General features: G+C 39.7%; 1 protein-coding gene across 8 annotated transcripts in view; it reads right to left on the reverse strand.

The window, feature by feature from the left end:
- The window catches only part of TBPL1 (TATA-box binding protein like 1), a 36,795-nt gene that overhangs the window by 12,054 nt on the left and 10,089 nt on the right, over positions 1 to 14,652 (reverse strand). The window lies entirely within an intron of this gene.

Genomic DNA, 14,652 nt, shown 5'->3' on the forward strand with positions numbered 1-14,652 from the left:
ATGAAGAAATCAGGAGACTATAGATGCTGGAGAGGATGTGGAGAAACAGGAACCCTCTTGCACTGTTGGTGGGAATGCAAATTGGTGCAGCCGCTCTGGAAAGCAGTGTGGAGGTTCCTCAGAAAATTAAAAATAGACCTACCCTATGACCCAGCAATAGCACTGCTAGGAATTTATCCAAGGGATACAGGAGTACTGATGCATAGGGGCACCTGTACCCCAATGTTTATAGCGGCACTCTCAACAATAGCCAAATTATGGAAAGAGCCGAAATGTCCATCAACTGATGAATGGATAAAGAAATTGTGGTTTATATACACAATGGAATACTACGTGGCAATGAGAAAAAATGAAATATGGCCTTTTGTAGCAACATGGATGGAACTGGAGAGTGTGATGCTAAGTGAAATAAGCCATACAGAGAAAGACAGATACCATATGGTTTCACTCTTATGTGGATCCTGAGAAACATAACAGAAACCCATGGGGGAGGGGAAGAAAAAAAAAAAAAAAGAGGTTAGAGTGGGAGAGAGCCAAAGCATTAGAGACTGTTAAAAACTGAGAACAAACTGAGGGTTGATGGGGGGGGGAGGGAGGGCAGGGTGGGAGGGAGGGCAGGGTGGGTGATGGGTATTGAGGAGGGCACCTTTTGGGATGAGCACTGGGTGTTGTATGGAAACCAATTTGACAGTAAATTTCATATATTAAAAAATAAAAAATAAAAAAAAAATAAAAAAAAATAAAATAAAAAAAAAAATAAATAAAAGCAAAGGCAACAAAAGCAAAAACAAGCGAGCGATACATCAAACTAAAAAGCTTCTGCACAGCAAACGACATGAAAAGGCAGCCTACTGAATGCGAGAAAATTGCTGCAAATCATATACTCAGTAAGATGTAAATATCCAGAAAATAAAAAGAACTCTTATAACTCAATAGCAAAAACAACAAACAATCTGATTAAAAAATGGGTAGAGGAACTGAAGAGACATTTTTCCAAAGAAGGCATACAGATAGCCAACAGGCACATGAAAAGATACTCAATCGACATCACTAATCATCAGGGAAAAGCAACTCAAAACCACAATGAGAGATCACTGCGCATGTGTTAGAATGGTTGTTAACAAAAAGACACACAATAACAGGCGCTGGTGAGGATGTGGAGAGAAGGGAATGCTTGCTTGTTCACTGTTGGTGGGAATGTAAACTGGTGCAGCTACTGTGGAAAACAGTATGGAGGTTCCTCAAAAAATTAAAAATGATCCAACAATTCCACTTTTGGACAGTCATCTGAAGAAAGGGGAAACATTAATTTGAAAAGATATATGCACCCCTACATTCATCACAGTATTATTTACAATAGCCAAGCTATGGAAGTAACCTAAATGTCCACTGATGGGTGAATGGATAAAAAAAGATGTGGTATATATACAAAATGGAATACTTCTCGGCCATAAAAAAGAAAACAAATATAAACGACTTAAGCATTCGATCCAAGAAATCAAGTATAGGACAAATATAAATGACTTAAGCATTCGATCCAAGAAATCAAGTAAATGACAACCACAAAATAGACGGAAGAAAATGGTAAATGAAAGTAGAAATAATATAACTAACATGGTAGTTATAACTAACAAACATGGTAGAAATAAAAGAAAAATTCAACTCCAAGTTTTGAAATGTAAAAGATTCCAATAGTTTTTCCATATAGGAATATTAAAAAGTTAATTTCTTCAATTTTTTGTATAGTATAGAAAAACAACATAAATATTAGAATCTTTGTACAGTATAGAAAAATAACATATATATTAGAGAAAAACAACATATATATGAAAAGCACAGTTAACTCTATTTTGATTTAAATAGAATTATCAATGACTTTCTCACTGCACAGGGCCTATTAAGGCATGGGTTAATCAAGTGTTTCGTCCTGTGCTCCAAGTATGCCTACTATGAGTTGTCAAATATTTCCTCCTAATAAAAAGCAGAATTCAAAACTGCCCCTGCCCTAACTTCAGGAACTATCATATTTCTAGCTTCTTATTAAGTCCATTACAGTTGTGGCCAAAAGCACAAACTTCCAGTTTTAAAACCAGTAAGTCCTGGAGATATAATGTACAGCTTGGCGACTAGAGTTAGTACTACCATATGGTATATTTAAAAGCTAAGAGAGTAGATCTCATCACAAGAAAATAAATGTGTAACTATGTGTGGTGACGGATGCTAATGACATAGTGTGGTGGTGATTTTGCTATATATATATATATATATATATATATATATATATATACACACACATATATATACATATACACACCTATATACATACATATATTTTTTAAATCATTAAGTTGTATACCTGAAACATATTATATGTCAATTGTATCTCAATAAAAATTTTTAAATAGTCTTAGAAAAAATTCCTCATAGAGGCTGAAGCAGCTTCTTCCTCACTCAATGATTTTATGGGTAAGAACACATTGTGTGTTAGGTTCTCTGACTTTTCAGTGGTATTCAAAAACATTACTTCAGTAACCCTCACAAACTGCAACCTTAAAGCATTACTTGGAAAACACCGCCACCTCCTGGCTTTTAAGACAAATTGCATCAAAGACTACAGGTGATAGCGTGGGTTTGGTTCTAGACCACCATGATGAAGCAGGTAACTCAATAAAGCAAGTCAAATAAACGTTCTGGTTTCTCAGTGCATATAAGTTATGTTTACACCATACTACAGTCTATTAATTATATAACAGCATTATGTCTAAAATCATCCATGTATAAACCTTATTTTAAAAGTACTTTATTGCTAAAAAATGTTAACCATCTGAGCTTTCAGCAAGTCAATCTTTTTGCTGGCGGAAAGGAAAAGGAGAACATGGAAGGTTCTGCCTCCATGTTGATGGCTGCTGACTGATCAGAGTGAAGCAGTTGGGGTGAAGATTGGGGTGATTGCGGCAATTTCTTTGAGACAATAAAGTTTGCCACATGGATCGGATCTTCCTTTCATGAACGATTTCCCTATAGTAGGTGATGCATTCCCTATAGTAGGTAGCCACTGTCGAACTTCTTTGAAAATTGAAGTCAGTCCTCTCAATCCATTAAACCTACTGCATTATCAGCTAAATTCATGTAATATTCTAAATCCTCTGTTGGTCACTTCAACAATCTTCATGGCATCTTCACCAAGAGTAGACTCCATCTCAGGAAACCACCTTCTTGGCTCTTCCCTAAGAAGCGACTCGTCAGCCATTCAAGATTGACCATGAGATTGCAGCAATTCAGTCCCATCTTCAGGCTCCACTTCTTTTTAATTTGTTTTTAAATGTTTATTTATTTTTGAGACAGAGAGAGACAGAGCATGAATGGGGGGAGGGTCAGAGAGAGAGGGAGACACAGAATCGGAAGCAGGCTCCAGGCTCTGAGCTGTCAGGCACAGAGCCCGATGCGGGGCTTGAACTCGTGAACCACGAGATCATGACCTGAGCCAAAGTCGGACACTTAACCGACTGAGCCACCCAGGCGCCCCCAGGCTCCACTTCTAATTCTAGTTCTCCTGCTGTTTCCACCACACCTGCACTTACTTCCTCCACTTTAGTACTGAGCCCCTTAAAGTCATCCATGAGGATTGAAACCAACTTCTTCCAAACTCCTCTTAATGTTGATATTGTGACCTCTTCCCATGAATCATGAATGTTCTTAATGGCATCTAGAATGGTGAATCCTTTACAGAAGGTTTTCAATGTACTTTTTCCAGATCCATCAAAGGAATCACTATCTGGGGCAGTTCTATAGGCTTATGGAAATGTATTTCTTAAACAATAAGACTTGCAAGTTGAACCGACTCCTTGATCCATGGGCTACAGAATGGATGTTGTGGTAGCAGGCATAAAACGACATTAATTTCATTGCACATCTCCACCAGAGCTTTTGGGTAACCAGGCGCACTGTCAATGAGCAGTAATATTTTGAAAAGAATCTTTTTTTCTGAGCAGTAGGTCTCAACAGTGGGCTTAAAACATTCATAAACCATGTTGCAAATAGATGTGCTTTCACCCAAACTTTATTGTTCCATTTATAGAGCACAGGCAGAGTAGATTCTCTTAAAGGTCCTAGGATTTTTGGGATAGTACATGAGCACTGGCTTCAACTGAAAGTCACCAGCTATATCAGCCCCCAACAGGAGAGTCAGTCTATCCTTTGAAGCTAGCATTGACTTCTCTCTAGCTATGAAATCCTTAAACAGCATTTCATTGCAATCAAAAGATATTTTGTGTATACTTAAAATCTGTTGTTTAATGTAACCACCTTCCTTATCTTAGCTAGATCTTCTGGATAACTTGCTTCAGCTTCTACATCACCGCTTGCTGCTTCACCCTGCTTTTAGGTCATGGAAATGGCTTCTTTCCTTAAATGCACCAACCTCTGTGAGCTTTAAACTTTCTTCTCCAGCTTCCTCATCTTTCTCAGCCTACACAGAATTGAAGAGAGTTGGGGCCTTGCTCTGGATTAGGCTTCGGCTTAAGGGAATGTCGGGGCTGGTATGACCTTCTATCCAGACCACTACAATTTTCTCTGTATCAGCAATACAGTTGTTTTACTTTCGTACCATTAGTGTGTTTACTGGAGTAACAGTCTTAATTTCCTTCAAGAACGTTTCCTTTGCGGTCACAACTTGACTAACTGGCACAAGAGACCTAGCTTTTGGCCTACTGCAGCTTTTGACACTCACGACGCGTAATCGTATCTGGCTTTGATTTCAAGGGAGTGTAATTCTTCCTTTCACTTGAACACTTAGAGGTCATCAGAGGGCTACAAACTGACCTAATTTCAATATTGTTGTGTTTCAGGGCACGGGGGTGGGGGGGGGGGCGGGGGGCGCGAGGAGACAGACAGGGGAACGACCAGCTGGTGAGCAGACACACCCGATACGTCTCAAGTCTGCCACCTTAAACGGGAGCATGTCGCGGGGCCCCAAAACAACTACAGAGTAACAGCAAAGATCACTGATCACCATAACAAACACAGTAATAATGAGTAAGTCTGAAACACCGAGGGAATCATCTAACTGTTGGAAAGATGGTGCCAACAGATTTGCTTGGTGCAAGGTTGTCACAAACCTCCCGTCTGCCAAAAACGCGGTATCTGTGGAGCGCATTAAGACCAGTAATAGCTCTAGTACATTTTATACTTTCCACACCAGTAAAGATATTGAAACTGAAAGGCCACAAAAAACACTCTTCGTAAAAACAAGGCAAAAATACCCCCAAAACCTAATAAAAGGCCAGAAGAACAAAACGAAATAAACAGAGCACAGAAGAAAAACATCTTAGCTACTCTGAGGATATTCAAGTTGCATCTGAGGACACCGGGAGAGCGGCCTCCAACGCTTTAACCACAAGATCACCCTCCATGATTTGAGAAATGGCAAAAGTAGGGGAAGGCTGGATTTAGACCCATTTGCAAACAACACGAACCCTCACGGTCTCCTGGAGATTGCTCTTTTCTACAGGTGAGGCATGCCGTCCAAAGTAACCTCATATTCTTCATAAAGCTCTCAAAATAGCACATCAGGACACAGACGTTGTGTCCTGACTCCAACAGACGACTTGACAGTCCCTCAGCACACGCCTGTAACCCAGCTAACGTTGTGCCTTTGAAAAAGCCAACGTTCTTTCACATCTGTTTCACGGGACAGGAGAAACCTTACTTCTTCCCTTTCTCGTCTGGAAACTGGCGGTATCACCGCAACCCCCCACCAAGGTGCCGTGAAGGATTAAGTACGGTTATCTATGTCCATTCAGCACACAGCATGCATTAATTAAATGACAGCTATTACTGCTTGATGGATTCACAGGTAGTTGAATTTTATAACCAAATAGTATTATTTCATGAACCGATGCAAACCTTGAGAAGCCATATTAACAGAGAGGAAAAAAATGGAGATCGCCGCAGATTAGGCAGGGGTCAGCAAATCATACAATGGGCCAGTGGCCATTTTGTAAAAAAAATTTTATTGGAACATGCCATGCTCAAGTGTTACCTAATGACCACGTGGCACAACTGAGCAATTATGACAAAAACCAGATGACCCACAAGTCTAAAATAGTTACCATCCGGTCTTTAAGGAAAAAAAAAAAGTCTGTTAATTCCTGGGCTGGCCCAATGAGGCTGTATCAATAAAATAAAATGCAACACCGATAAATTTTAAAGCCTACTTTTTTTTTTTTTTTTTTTTTTTGAGACAGAAAGAGACAGAACATGAACGGAGGAGGGTCAGAGAGAGGGAGACACAGAATCTGAAGCAGGCTTCAGGCTCCAAGCTGTCAGCACAGAGCCCGACGCGGGGCTTGAACTCATAGACCGTGAGATCATGACCTGAGCTGAAGTCGGATGCTTAACCGACTGAGCCACCCAGGCGCCCCACCTACATTTTTATTAAAATACATAAAATATGTTTGTCATGGTCCTTGATTGAACACTGGTTTGAACAAACCAGTTGTAGGCAATATTTGAAGGACATCAGTATGGATCTGAGTGATACATATATTGGGGAGTTACTGTTCATTTCGTTATGTGCAATGACAGACTAGTTACATAGACAAATATGCTTATTTTTTAGAGACACTACCAAAATATTCAGGGAGGCATGTCGTGTTTATGATTTACGTTAAAATGCAAGTGTTTTTCGTTATCTGAACTCAGTAACAAATAGATTTGGATAAAGTTTCAGATGATTCCCTAGATGCTGGAATCCTGCTACAGGAACCAAACAAATTTGGACAATCTATTCTGGGATACAGAATAGATATGGACAGTAAATATAATTGTATTTTAGGACCAAAAAAATGTCATGTTACTGTTGCATGTCTTAACAATTGTTAAATGTACGTGATAGACATACAGATGGGTATTCATTATACTATTCTCCCTCTAATTCTCTCTGAAAATTTCCCTAATAATTTTTTTAATGTTTGTCTTTGAGAGAGAGAGAGAGGCAGAGTACGAGCATGGGAGGGACAGAGAGAGAGGGACACACAGAATCCAAAGGAGGCTCCAGGCTGTCAGCACGGAGCCTGACGTGGGACTCGAACCCAGGTCAGATCATGAGCTGAGCCGAAGTTGGATGCTTAACCGACTGAGCCAGCCAGGTGCCTCTCCACAATAATTGTAAAAAGTGTTTAAGAAAAGACTTTACTTCACACTAGGCCATACTAAGACAACATGAAGTTGTGATTATATTACTTAAAAAACAAACAGAACCTAGGTTAGATAGGAGCACCTACAGCAAAGGAGTGCCTATAGCCTTTTTTGCTACCAAAATATCTCAATATCCAAACATTGTCATTTAAAGAGGGCAATGATAACCAGATATCCAGAGGGAAGCAGGATGGTATGAGATATAAAAATAGTGTGTGAGGGAAGTCTCAGGACATTTAGCGCAGGAAAGAAAAGATAGCAGTTGTTCTCAAATATCTGAATAAAAAGGAAACTGACAGAACCAGTTAAAGTCACATGGAAGCAGATCTCATGAAGCCACACTGATAAACAAATACCACTGCAAAGCAGGGGACTCCACAGAAGAGAAGTGTCACAAAAGGAGGCGGGGGGGGGGGGGGGAAGGTGTGGCTAGAGAATTAACCAACAGTTAAGAATGTTATAGAATGAGTCTTTGATTGAGTATAAGATGAGACTAGATGGTTTCTAAGGTCCCACCCAATTCTCAAATCCCAGATTCTAACATCTTAGATGAAGACAGGCTACTGACAAACTAGGCATTATACACTAAATTTTTATTTCAGTTCTAGAGCTACTGTGTCAGTTTAGTTAAATTAACATCCCAATTCTCAACTTCCCGCTTTGCCTTCAATACGCGTTTATGTTCAAAGGGGCAGGTGGAGGGAGACAACTGGCAGCACTACAGGGCAACAGCACAGGCACATGGACGAAGCTGCAAACCTTGAACCCGTGTGGCAGGGTGACATTCTATCATTCTGTCACCTGGTGCACTTCCGGGACCCATCCTTAGGGCTGGCATTTTTGCATTCTAGCCACAGAAAGAAAATTTTACTAACAGGACGCCTGGCCTAAAAAAAACCCTTGTACTTTCCAAAGGAAAAGCTTATATATTATGCCATCCATATTACATAAAACATTCAACAAGTAAGTATTTAAGTATAAAGCAAAAAGTACTTGATATACAAACCATGATTACATTGAGTTAAACAGAAAGTTAAAGTATCTTCATTACTTTTGCCTCCACCTACTATGACTCAGTCTAAATAACAATTCTGAAGACCAGCAAGCTGGTAGCATTCATGTAAATACCTTGCATCAAAATGAACTGTTACGATTTTTTAAATCTGTATTAAGAAAACTACAAAAATACTGTTTTTATGGAAATTAATTAACAAAGTGGTGGGTTGCCAGCAACTATTTAAAAAAAATAGTAAGGAAAATTTTTATGTTTCAGTCAGTAAAAATATTTGTAATGGTGCCTAAAAAATAATGGAGGAAAACTTAATTTAACTTGATGATTTTCTGAATGTGTGCTTAATGAAAGGCAAATCAATGGTTTACACTCAAAGAAAAAGTTCCAGTTAAAACAAAACAAAGTATTTTTGCAATTTAAGAATAATCTAATATCTACCTCATATTAATAATGTTTAAATAGTAGCCCACTTAAGAATTTCACTATTTCATCATGTACTAAAATCTATCTATGAAATAAGAGAACTTGGGGGTGCCTGGGTGGCTCAGTTGGTTAAGTGTCCGACTCTTGATTTCAGCTCAGGTCACGATCTAAGGTTTTGAGATCAAGCCCCGGGTTGGGCTCCACGCTGAGCATGGAGCTTGCTTAAGATTCTCTCTCTCCCTCTGCCCCTCCCCAGTGCTTGAGCAGAGGCTCTCTCTCTCTCTCTCTCAGAAATAAAGTAAGAGAACTTGGATCCTAGTGGAAGCTTTGTGAAAGTGGGCTGGCTCTGAACGTTCCTACACTTATTTGCAAAATGCATACACCATTTACTCATCACATGATTTGTTTTGAGAAATTAATGAACACCTCCCAAATCATAATGTGCCCAATTAATGCCATATTAGTCAATGCTAACATCAACTAATATATTACTGTGGATAACAAGAAAATAAGTATATTTTACTGAATATAACTTGAAATTTGCGGATTCAAACTCAAAAGATGAGAAATTGAGTGTACCAATTCCTTATGAAGAACAAAATTTACTTTGGATAGCTTTCTTAGTATTTCAAATAAATGGCCTTAATGCAGGATTTTAAGGAAGATACCACGTCATTTTCCAATCACATACAAAATACTCAAAGAAAAACAAGTCCTACCACAGTTATAATTACTAAGGTCCCCCCTCCCCCATGCTCAAAAAGGCACATGTTTTTAGGCTGCTGAATCCTTACATTTATCTGCATATTAAACAAGACTGAGATCACATGTATATTCTGTCATAGCTCGCCAACAAAGTATTCTGAAAAGGTCTTTGACAATCTGAGATACAAGAAAAACCAATAGTGAATTAACTGGTGAGGGTGAAATTCCTTGAATACTGATAAGAGTGCACTTTTAAAATACTACCACTTGTATTTATTCTGTTAACTGTCTCCGATTCTGTGTTCATTTTCCTTCTGAGATTTCTTACTGCTTTATACAAGCTTTTATATGTTAAAGAATATTAATCTTTTGCCGGCTTATGCTATTCCTTCGCTAAAATTCTTCACCTGTCTCACTCCTATTTGTTCTATAGCTCAGCATCCCCTTCATTCAATCAATTCTGTAGAAATGAATTGGAAATCTAAGCATTAGGCCTCATGCTGGGGGCGGGGGGGGGGGGGGGGGGGGTGGGGATCCAGCCCTGAGCAAGACCTGGTAGAGGGAATGCAGGTGTTCTCAGCTCCAAGGTGAAGAGTACAAACTATTCCGACCTGAAGAAGGGCCAGCACAGCTCAAGTGGAAAGAGTGGCGCAAGACCAGGCTGGAGATGCACAGAGGGGTCATGCCTTCCAGACTACGTTAAGGATTTTCACATTCTCACATTCATCCCGAGAGCAATGAACTAAAAGAGAAGCAAGAAATGACATGAAGTATTTGCTTTTTAAAAATATATCCCCGGCACTTCTGTAATGGAAGAATGGACTGGATGATAAGAACGGGCAGGAAACTCAGTCAGGGTCCAGTGCAGCAGTCCTGGTGAGAGAGGGAAGCAGTGGAGACAGGGTGGATGAAGATGCAAAGAAGTAGACAGAAGAGTGACATTTCTAGGAGATGACTGAACACAGCTTTGTGGCTGATACAGAAAGAAGAAAAGGGGGTGGAGGATGACTCCAGGTTTGTTGCCTAACATACTATTTACAGAAACACTGGAAGGAGAGCAAGCTGCAGAGCAGACAGGACAAGGAGCGATGGTGAGGATTCTGTTTGGGGAATGCTGAGTTGAAGGAACTTAGAAGACATCCATAGGGAGGTACAGAGCAGACAATTAGGTAAGAGTCCATCACTCAGGACAGGTCCAGATTAGAGGTAAAAATCTGAAAACCTGAGTAGAGAAGGTAATTAAAACCACGACGGATAAAATAAGAAATCAAAGGAACTGAGACATCCGATCCCTAAGACTGAGCCAGGGTGTCCCTATTCTGAGTCCCAGTACCATGTTGCTATGCAAACCACTATCACAGGATTTCCCCACACTATAGTAAAATTTCGTATTTATTTATGTCTCCCTGGTAGACAATAAACTCCTCAAGTACATAATCAAATCTTACTTATTTTTACACCCAAACCTTAGCATAGTTCCCAAGACACTAAACACATTCAATAAAATGTCTGGAAGAGCTTAACTGTTAGCTTGAGATTAAAAAGCAGTACACACACACACACACACACACACACACACACACACACACAGAGGTTTCAGAGCTCAGACTCTGGAATAGATCACTTGGGTTAAACCAAGACCCTACCATTTATCAGCTGTGTGACCCTAGGTAAGTTATTTAATGCCTTTGTGCCTAAATGTCCTCATCTATTAAATAAGGCAGGTAATAGGACCTATCCTGGAGTGTTGCAAAAATTGAAATTTCATGCAAAACACAGTGCAGTACTAACAGTTGGTAAGCATTCAAACTTAGCAATTCTCATTGTTATTATTATCTCCTTTCTTTATCTTCCATGAATACAGAAGTGTTCAAAACTGGAAAGGATTTCCAGTTATCTGCTGTGGTCCTCAAGCTTTGGAAAACAAAAACAAAAACAAATCATGTTCTTTCAAGTCTAAAAGCAAGGGGTAGAGGGGCACCGGGGTGTCAGTGAGTTGAGAGTCAGGCTCTTGATTTCAGCTCGGGTCATGAGCTCAGGGTCATGGAATTGAGTCCCATGTCAGGCTCCTCTGCCCCTCTCCTCTGCTTTCTCTCTCTTTAAAAAAAAAAAAAGTGGGGTTGGGGGTGCTTGGGTGGCTCAGTCGGTTAAGTGTCTGACTCTTAATTTCAGCCTAGATCATGATCCTGTGGTTTGTGAGCTGGAGCCTCAAGTCGGGCTCTGCACTGACAGTGCAGAGTCTGCTTGGGATCCTCTCTCTCTCCCCTTCTTTCTCTGCCCCTCCCCCACTCTGGATCTCTCTCTCTCTCTCTCTCTCTCTCTCTCTCTCTCTCTCTTTTTTCTGTCTCTCTCTCTCAAAATAAATAAACTCTAAAAAGGACAAAGAATAAAAGGAAAAAGAAAAAAAGAAAAAAGCAAGTGGAAAAATAAAGAATTTTGATGTGTCTGTTTAGTATTATAAAAAAATAGATTTAACAGTGATTTTTTTAAAAATCCTCAGTAATAGGGGCGCCTGGGTGGCTCGGTCGGTTAAGCGTCCGACTTCGGCTCAGGTCATGATCTCACGGTCCATGAGTTCGAGCCCCGCGTCGGGCTCTGTGTTGACAGCTCGGAGCCTGGAGCCTGTTTCAGATTCTGTGTCTCCCTCTCTCTGACCCTCCCCTGTTCATGCTCTGTCTCTCTCTGTCTCAAAAATAAATAAACGTTAAAAAAAAAAAAATCCTCAATAATAAAACCATTTCAAACCAAGAGCTTATTATGCAGAGTTTTTTTTTTTTTTGGGGGGGGGGGTTGGGGTTAGGGGAGAAGGGGAACAAGGAGAGAGAGGGAAAAAGAATCTGACCAAGTCTATTACATATTGCAAAATATATATTTTGCTTTTACTCAGCTAGGTACCTGCAAACACAGGAAAATTAGAGGTACAACAGATTTGGAAACTAAACTGCAACAAAACTGTGTATCATGTTCATTTCGCTTAAAGTGTAAATCTACTCTGTTCATTTCAAGTGTATGGCACAGGTTTTCTCCCCAGTCTTATATGTCGTATTCTCCCATATTGTGAGCCATCATTTCAAAAACTAGTTACGTCTGTCACTTTATAGAGAATCTTGATATTTGTCCTAACTTACTCATAAGTAACCACACTTTGTGAAACTAATTAAGCCACTAATAAGCTAATAAAACCACATAATTTTAAAAAGATTATAATTTTCTTGGTAGTGTAAATATTAACTCCCTAGGCGGCTAGTAAGCTGAACAACCCCTCTTTGACCTTCTGGTTGGTGTCAGGGTTGACACCCATAAAGTTCAAAGTTCTCCGTATTCTGTATTCTGATTTTTATGTCAGGGATGTGAATGCACGGTTCAAACTTGAATGCCGACAGCTCACCAAGAATTTAATCAAGAGAAAGCACCCCAAGGTAGAATACAACATGAGAAATTTTCTATTTTGATGGTTTCCTTTCAACTGCTTTTACAGGCTTACCCTTCGTATAAAATGTGTGCTCTAGTGTAGACAACCTGTTTAAGGTCTATGTCATGTATGAGTGCCATTTTAAGAAAAGGAAGGTAGAATTATGAAATAAATCAGCTAGCTGGAAAATAGTAATACAGAGTTCAAACTTTTCTAGGTAAAAAGCAGTTTTTACTATTTAGTAAAAAAGTAACATACTTAAATAAAAGCAAACAGGGTTACAGAATGAATATCTTTCCACATGTAAGCACCATTAAGAACGTCTTAATTTACTCAGAACTGTCAGATCTTTAATTGACTGAGGGCTGAGTCACGTTTTTTAAACTGGAAATTAAGGTCTGCGAGAAAGACAAAATATTTTAAAACAGCACAACAGTAAACTGAGTAATTAGATAACATACAAGTAAAAGAAAGTATTCTTACATAGAACATAAATCAGGAATGATAATGAAGTTTTCTGACTGCAACACTAGCTCTTAACTACTAAGTAAAAGATAAAACAAAATAACAACTACCAAAATCTCAACCCCCAGAGATACTGATTAACTAACCTTCATGGGGGCCCTAATTTTTAAAAACATTGCCAAGTTGTTTCTAGTGGGCAGCCAGCTGAGAACCACTGGGCTGCAACACCACAACAGGTCATCAAAATAATGGAATTTCCCTTTCGGCAGGTCCTTAAAATGGACTCTATTCTCATTTTAGGCCTGTTTATCATTAGAGAACATCAAGACTTCTGTAGTCTGTTTACCATGCGTTGTTTCCTTAACTTGATTCATGCATGAAACTGTCACACTCTGCCCTGTGCCTCTGCATGGTATGAAATGTTTAGGAACGAGCGGCTCACTGCTGAATCTGATGTCGCAGTTGAAACTCCCTCCTGATGGACCTCTCCAGAGCACAAAGCACGGGGCACTCCTGACTCTCAAAATTCTCCCTCACCACCCCTAGTTTTGGCTTCTGAGGCACCTTTCCCTAGGTTCTCCTCCCATCTACAATACTCTTCTGCTCCGCAAATTGGAAGTTCCTCACTGAATCCCAGGACAGTTCCTGAAAAGCTCAACAATAGGTTCCAGAGGTGAGGAACCCCTGAAATTGTGCACACACAAATTTGGAAGTGTACCTGAGGAGGCCATTTGTTTTTCATATTCTCGATGAATTTAAGAGCCCTGAAGGTTATAAACCTTTTCTTCTATAAGCTTTCCAAGCTTCAACTGTTATCTCTGAGTTTATGACTCCTACATCAATCCTAACCTATCAGAGATCTGAATCCATTTTCTTCACTGGCTGTGCGGTATGTTCATTAACTTAAACCAACATATCCAAAATCAGTTAATCCCCTCAGAAATACTTGTGGTCTCTTAATTCTTAATTTCAGTTGATGAAGCCACCCTCCAACACTCAACACCTGAATCAGAAATTTCAGAATCAATCATCCTTCAGCTCTTCTCTTTCTCTTATACCCAGTTAACTTTTCACTTTGCTTCTTTTCTGCATCCGAAGCATCGACATTTTATTTTAGGCTTTCACATGTCCTTATGACCACGGCCTTCTAATGGAACTTTGCTTGCGGTATCCGCAATCTAGTCCGTCCAACAAATAAGCTCTCTTCCTAACTGTGCCACACCCCTGCTTGAAGAAAAGTCTGGCTCTCTTGCAGGGACACATGGAATCTAACTTGCTTGGCTTGGAATGCAGTGAGCTTCGAGCCTCCAATTTACCTTTTGTGACCTAATCTTCTTCCACTTCCAACACACCTTAACAATCTCAGCTATTCACTATTTCTCCTCCAGCAGACCTTTTCTTAATTTTAAATTTGCCTAGGATGCCCTTTCCTCATTGC

This window comes from Panthera pardus, unplaced genomic scaffold, assembly GCF_024362965.1.
Source record: "Panthera pardus isolate Hobbes unplaced genomic scaffold, ASM2436296v1 HiC_scaffold_17, whole genome shotgun sequence".
Lineage (NCBI taxonomy): Eukaryota > Metazoa > Chordata > Mammalia > Carnivora > Felidae > Panthera > Panthera pardus.